Source organism: Pteropus alecto, unplaced genomic scaffold (genome assembly GCF_000325575.1).
Source record: "Pteropus alecto unplaced genomic scaffold, ASM32557v1 scaffold17, whole genome shotgun sequence".
Lineage (NCBI taxonomy): Eukaryota > Metazoa > Chordata > Mammalia > Chiroptera > Pteropodidae > Pteropus > Pteropus alecto.
The window spans coordinates 5,800,798-5,807,779 of NW_006440645.1; the positions used below are offsets into that span (position 1 = coordinate 5,800,798).

The following is a 6,982-nucleotide window of genomic DNA, read 5'->3' on the forward strand; positions in this document are numbered from 1 at the left end:
AGCAGGTACTGATGGGGAATGGGTGGAAGCAGGAGACGTCGGCTGATTTAACTGTATGTAGGACTGACATTTGTGTCGTGTGAAAGCTAATGATAGATATTATACCATTGACATAAGGAGTTAGAATGGCAAGCCTTCACTGAGGTGAGTTAAAATACTTGTACCTTAAAAATTAAGCATTCTATATGATCAGACACTCATGCCAAAAAAATCTGTGTACTCTATGAAATCTAAAAAATTAATTCACTAACTAAAAATGTCTTTCTCTAGTTCAGTTTTTCCTAAATAAGCACAGTCAGATTTAACTTATTGAGTGTCTTGTCATGTGAAAAAATATGTCAACTACAAATAATATTAAGTATATGTTATGATTTTGTAAATGCAAGATTTTATTCAAAGTATATATTTAAATTATAAGAACACATTTGTTTTCAAAATGAATAGCATAAGGTTATTATAGGGGGATGACTCCTAGAATAAGGTATAGGTTTCCATAGAGCATTATAATCCTTCATTTTAAAGTAAGAGCCAAGTAAGAGCCAAATAAGCTACATGATTTATGAATGAGCAGAAACTACATAAAGCAAAATCTATGTCTTTCCAGTCCCAAGCCTATATTTAAAAAAAAACAATACTATACGGTATTAATATGTCAAATTATTGTTTATAAGCAACGTCGAAATCTCTGCCAAGTCCTTGGGAAATGCCTGCTGCTCCCCTTTGGGCCCCCGAAGCCAACTGTCCCTCCTGAATACTATACTCTGGCTGCTCCATGATTCTCCTCAGCAACATTTCTAACCCTCCCAAGCGACTGCATCCCAGCTTGCTTAGACTCACTCGTCCTTCCCAGATCTGGGCTCTAAACCCCACGCGTATTTCTCTCTAATCCCCCACCCACGTGCTTTTCTCGTGACACATCTATTGGCATTTTGGTTTCATCTTTCTCCTGGGCTGCTTTGCCTCAGCTTTCACTCCAGTGTCATGGGTTTTCTTGGCTGAGAACCCCCAGGTACAGCCTCGTAAGCCCCCAGGGACGCCTGGTCAACCGCCAGGTCTGTGGGGTAAGAACACCAATGATAGCGAGTGACCGCGTCATGGTTTCACATGGTCCCATGCCACATGGACCACGCGGGAATTTCTTTTTGATCATTTGCTGTTGTGTTCTGTCACTGGAACGGGGCCTGGCGTGGCGTCGGCGTTCAGTCAAATACGAGTGGATGTAAACGTCCAGGTGTGCTTCCCTTCACGTCGCGCGTGCAGGTGTGGGGGGTTAGGTGGCGACGTGAAGCTGGCTTAAGCGCGCGAGGCAGCGTTGGGACTAGAGGCCGTGTTTTCCGGGTCATTTATGGAGCGACAACGGACTGTTCTGTAGAGCGAGACGTAGCGCCCGTCCTGCGAGGCTGTGTCAGCAGTGGGGAGAGCAGTCTGTCTGTGCCCAGTACAGCGCCACATAGTTTGCGTGGAACCGGATGCAGGCGACGACAGCACGGAGCGCGCGCCGTCGCCAGGGGGCGTCGGGGAGCAGTGGCGCGCGGCTCTGTATACTTGTTCCTAAGTTGCCCAATTAACAGTGCCTGTAACCCATGTCAGCCAGTTAATCGGTTAATCATTCTTCATTTTTTTTTTGCAATCGAGTCCAAACTACGAGGATTCAGTTTAAGAGTTTTATATGACTTCGAGGCCAACGTTGGAATAGCGTGTTTTTTGTTGCCCTCATGGATAAAAATCCAAACTTACGTGAATGAAAGTTAAAAGTGGTGATTGAAGAACTTTACCAAAAAATGCTATTCATGTTTTCAAAGGATTGATCTATATGGCATTTTTTAAAATAAAATGAGCGATGAATTAAATTTAGATCTGCAAAAATTACGTACATGTAGGAAAATTATATACATGCTTCATGAAAGAGAAGTGGGGACTTTTCAGATGCCATTCATTTTGCACTACAAAAAATGACCTACTTAGAGCACGCTTTATAAAATTATGGTTAATTAGCGTAAATTTATTGATCTTAAAGTTAAAAAGGACCTCAGAGGATCAACTAGCTAGACCTTCGTTGTGAAGGTTTGAAAGACTTAGCAACATACTCAAGGTGACAGACAGCTAATTACGTGGGGATCATTGAAGGGAGAGGGGCGTGGACTCCAAGTCTCGTTCCTTTTATTGCGTGATCTTAGAACATGGATAAACCATTGCCCACAATATCCGTTGGCAGGACATTTTAGTGGGAGATATAAATGAACATTACAGCAAAAGTCTAGGGAAGATGCATCCCTAAAGGCTTCTGTTTTGTTTTGTTGCTGTTTCTGCTTTGTTTTGTGTTTTAGTTGAGCAATTGTAACAAATCCTGTTTCTTCCTCTATTCAAAGACTTTACGTTCAGGTGGTGCCTCCTTTACATTCACATCCTTTCTTCCTCCCTGCATTGTTCGAATTCAATTCAGCATCTTTTCATGCTTAAGCAGCTTACTTATCAAAATAGTTCGGCGCTATGCTGAAAGAATGCTAATGCACATTACTCATGGAGAAATAGTACTTTTTGTTTTTAAGAATCAAACTGGTTTCTTAAAAATAGAATTCTAGTTTTGTACTAAAAAGGGAAAAAATATTGGGAGTTAAAATGAAGTTAGACTGTATAACCTTGGGTGTTACAGTGTTTCCGTGGACATTTTATTGTGTTAATATGTGAACTTTTTCCAAACAAAAATAATTTATTATGTATCACCTCCTGCGAAACTAGAATATGCAAATGCAAAAAAAAATCACCCTTCTCTTATTTAGAATATTAGTTATTTATAAAAATATATGGGATCCTATCAGTCAGCTTTAAGTGGACGCCCCTCGTGTTGGGTTGGCAGCGTATTTGCACGCTACGTGGCACATTTCCTCTCCAGCTGCTTTTACTGAAAACTCGGTCTCGTTTTCTCTCTCTGCACGGAGACCCTGCATGGCAGCGGGAGAGAAGGGGTTTCAGATGGAACAGCCAAGTAAGCAGCAGCTGCTCCCCTCCACTGGCTCCGTCTCCGAGTGTCACATGTCAGGGTCTTGAACAAATAATGCACCATTGTCCACAGTTACACAACTGGGGGTCTGGCCGTGCGAAGTCGCAGAGCATTCGCGCTTAAGGAATTGTGTGCGGGCACAGCAGCACCCTACTCAGCGCCTCACTGGTGACCTTCAGGAGGGCGGGTTAAGTAAACGCCTTCCAAAGGTCCACCCTTGAGTGTATGCTGTTACCTTCTTTGCTACTTGGCGTAATCATAATAATTCTTTAACGTCGTAGACGGTAGTTAATAAACATCTTTGTTTCATTTTTTTCCCCCTAATATTTATAGAGTAACTTAACAAGCACAATCTTTAGGGGTGATCCAAACCAACTCTTTTGTTCATCCTACTTTTCTATATGGCTCCGTGTTCCATACACAGTAACCACCAAAACGAGATAGCTGGAGGCCTGTGACTTCTAGCCTTTCAAGAGTGGAATGTTAGCTGTTGATAATTTAGCAAACAGACCTTATCAATTTGACCTAAAAGTATCTGTAACTGTATGACAGGAACTCCTGCTGACTTGCTATGTGGTTTTAGAAGCATGTGCTACAATTATTTCTTTTGTTTTCAGAAGCTCATGCAAAATTTGATATTCACAGCTGCTAGGCATCAATTTGGTTGAGAAACAATCTCACCACAAAAAAAAAAAAAAAAAAAGTGACTGATTCCAGATTATTGCCAGAATATGCATCTGTAGTGCTGGAGAGAATTCACGTTTAAGTGCTACAGAAGTAGCCGTGACCCAGGTGGGCTATAAGGTTTCAGCGAGGCGGGCCAGACTCCTGTCTGCCCATACTGGTTGATAGCATCTAGGAATTCCTAGGAGTGGAGTAAGTATGGTGGCTACGATTTTTTTTTTCCCTCCTCATAATGACTGTACTGAAGCAGACAACTGACAGGGAAATTACAAAATGGAAACTAATATGTGTTTGCTTGCTGAGAAACTCAGACAAAATTCCTATTTACAACATAAAGTCAAGACTGTGTATTACAACATGAAACCTGTATATAAGCTTGGTTTTTATAAACGGATCTGGACTAAGTTAGGAAGCCATGTGGATAGAGACCCTGGATGAAAGCGAGAACATCATTTAGAAAACAATTCCTTACTGTTATTTTAATTGCCTCTTTTTAAATATCACTTTTTGAGTATTAGTTAAAAATTTAAGAGAAATAATTATATGAGACAATCATCCTAGCCACTTCAAAAGGTGCAAAGTCGTAATGACAAACGACAAAACGGGGGTGGGGGGTATTTACGGCACTCTCTTGTATTACAATAAAAATTATTTTCAATAACTTCAAGAATTAGGTCAGTTTGGGGGATGACTCATCTGAGTCCAACTACATGTGTGGCGTGTTTGTTAATACAGAATACTTATTGCTGGAAAATGGATTACATGTCCTTAAAATCGTCAATATAATTTAAAACATCACACATTTTAAAACTTTAAAATAAGCCCGAATCTAAATGAAAGCATTACCCCGAAGGTTTCTGCATGCGCATCGCTTTGCTTTGCCCAGTATGTGTCCTGTGCCCGTAGGAGAGATTTGCTTCTCTACTTTCTGTCCCTCTGGTTGCTAGACGGACTTTTCCATGTGGCACGGCCATCGCCGTCTCCGCGCACGGAGGGACATCACTGACATGTATTTCTTGTGCTCTCACCACCCCATTCGTGACACGTATGATGACAGTTCCGTGTCCGTGTCGGCTTGTACATGTGTGCTTTCACCTCTGCCAAGCAAAATCTGTTTTAGTGAAACGAGCCTTTTCTAATTCTCTATGTAGTTTCTCTTCAGCTCTCTACCTACTAGATATATATGTGGTAAGAATATTCAAAATGAGAACGGTTTTGAATATAAGAACTATTTCTCACCGAATCTAGACTCCCAAACTCTGCTGTGCTGTGGGTCCCTTGCTTTGAAGGCAGAGTAAAACTAATTTTTTTAAAGACTACATGGCTGGATTTGGAAGGACAGGGGACCAGGAGGCTGAGTTGCTGTGTATTTTGTGCACATCAGTTTCTTTACATGAATCTTGCGTGCTTCGTGTAACATGAGGAACAGAAGATCATCTCTAAAGCCTTTCCCAAATCTAAGATGTTGGATATTATCAATTTAACAAACATCTATATGTACATAGCATTACTATGAATTATAGATTTAAAGATGAACAAGGTATAGGCCTGCTTTTACCAGGCTTTTACATATACTTAGATAATAGGTCTAGGTTTAGGTATAACGATTTATCTTCTTTTGCCTTTTCCGTGCAATTTTTCTATTAACTTACCCATTCTCTGAGGGTTTTTTTTTCTTTATTAACAGCAGACATGATTATATTCAGAGTAGCAATAGGTCCTGTTACAATTTCTTAATTTCCAGTCCCTCTTTGCTCCTCGATATAGCTGTGTGACATGAATCTGACTAATGAGACCTAAGTTGAAGGCTACCAGATGGATCTTCTTGAAAAAAAATATATTTTTGTGTTAAAAAGTAACAGGTTCATCTAATAATGTCACCATTAATGGTATGCACTCTTGGGCCATCTATTTAAATTCTCTGTCCCTTAGTTTTCTCAACTATACACTGAAAATACCATTGGTAGGTAACTCATACAATTGTTATACAATTAAGATGTCGTAACGAATGTAACATTCTTAGAACAATGCTTTGTGTTCAACGACCTGAACTGTTGTACTTTATCTTAATCCTCTTTTAGTCTGAGGTATAGTCCCCATGCCCGGAGAGGAAGCAGCCATTGAGCACCCAGAGCAGGGAGTCAGGTGAAACCTACTCGTCAACCTCAAGCGGTGACTGTCTGCAGAGGCGACCCGCCACGCGGCCCTGCACGTTCTCACCGAGTGTTCCAGGAATGCGAAACCCCGAGCGCCCTTTACCTGGGCCATCTCTCGAGGCTCTGACCACCGCGAACAACCCTGAGAGACGAGGTGGGCAGAGAGCAGGCTCGTTCGTACTTCTGCTGTCAAAGCAGTAGATCCCCCGAGCTCAGTGATCCTCTGCCACCATGTGATCCGCTGCATGTGCAGGCGTCCGTGGGATTGGCAGGGCGTGGGCGGACGGGCACAAACGTGATGCTCCAGCTACTGCTCTGCTGTGAGTAACACAGTCCTTGGTCTCTGACTCAGGAGTTTCGTGTTTTCTGTCAGCATATGTGAATCAGTAACAGGCTAATTTTCTAGCTTGCAAGTAGGGTGAAATTCGAGATCCTGTACAGCTCCAGACAATGTCCCTACTCGTGTGTGTGTGTGTGTGTGTGTGTGTGTGTGTGTGTGTGTTCGCGCGCGCAGGTATTATTCTATACCTATAATTTCATTTACACGTGCATACACATACGTGTCTATCCCATATACATTTTTCTTTGGTAGTCCTTCTAACGTTATGTTAATGGTACACAATCTTGGACCATTTATTTAAATTCTCTGTCCCTTAGTTTTCTCAACTATACACTGAAAATACCATTGGTAGGTAACGCATGCAATTGTTATAGAATTAAATGTCATGTCTACAGCCATGCCACCCTGAACATGCCTGATCTCTTCTGATCTCGGAAGCTAAGCAGGGTCGGGCCTGGTTAGTTCTTGGATGGGAGGCCACCACCTAAGAAGACCAGACGCTGTAGGTGTTAAAAAAAATAATAAAGAATTAAATGTCGTACAGATGTCACGTTCTCAGAACGATGTTCGGTGCTCCATGACTTGAACCGTTCTACACTATCTTTGGTTTCTATTAGTATCTTTTCAACTCCATCGTTTTGCATGGATATTTTATCGAAAGTAGGCTCGTGATCCTTCTATAAACTATTGAAGAACACAGACCTTGGAGAAAATAAATGTTATACGAGGAATAATATCGATATTTGTATATAAATATAATGACAGTTTTCAAAGGGAAATGTCACATTTTGCTTTGAGTAC

At 41.4% G+C, this 6,982-nt stretch overlaps 1 pseudogene; it reads left to right on the plus strand.

Annotated features, from left to right (window-relative positions):
* The first annotated feature begins 6,568 nt into the window (after window positions 1-6,568).
* On the plus strand, window positions 6,569-6,690 carry LOC112484636 (annotated as a pseudogene).
* Window positions 6,691-6,982: the final 292 nt, after the last annotated feature.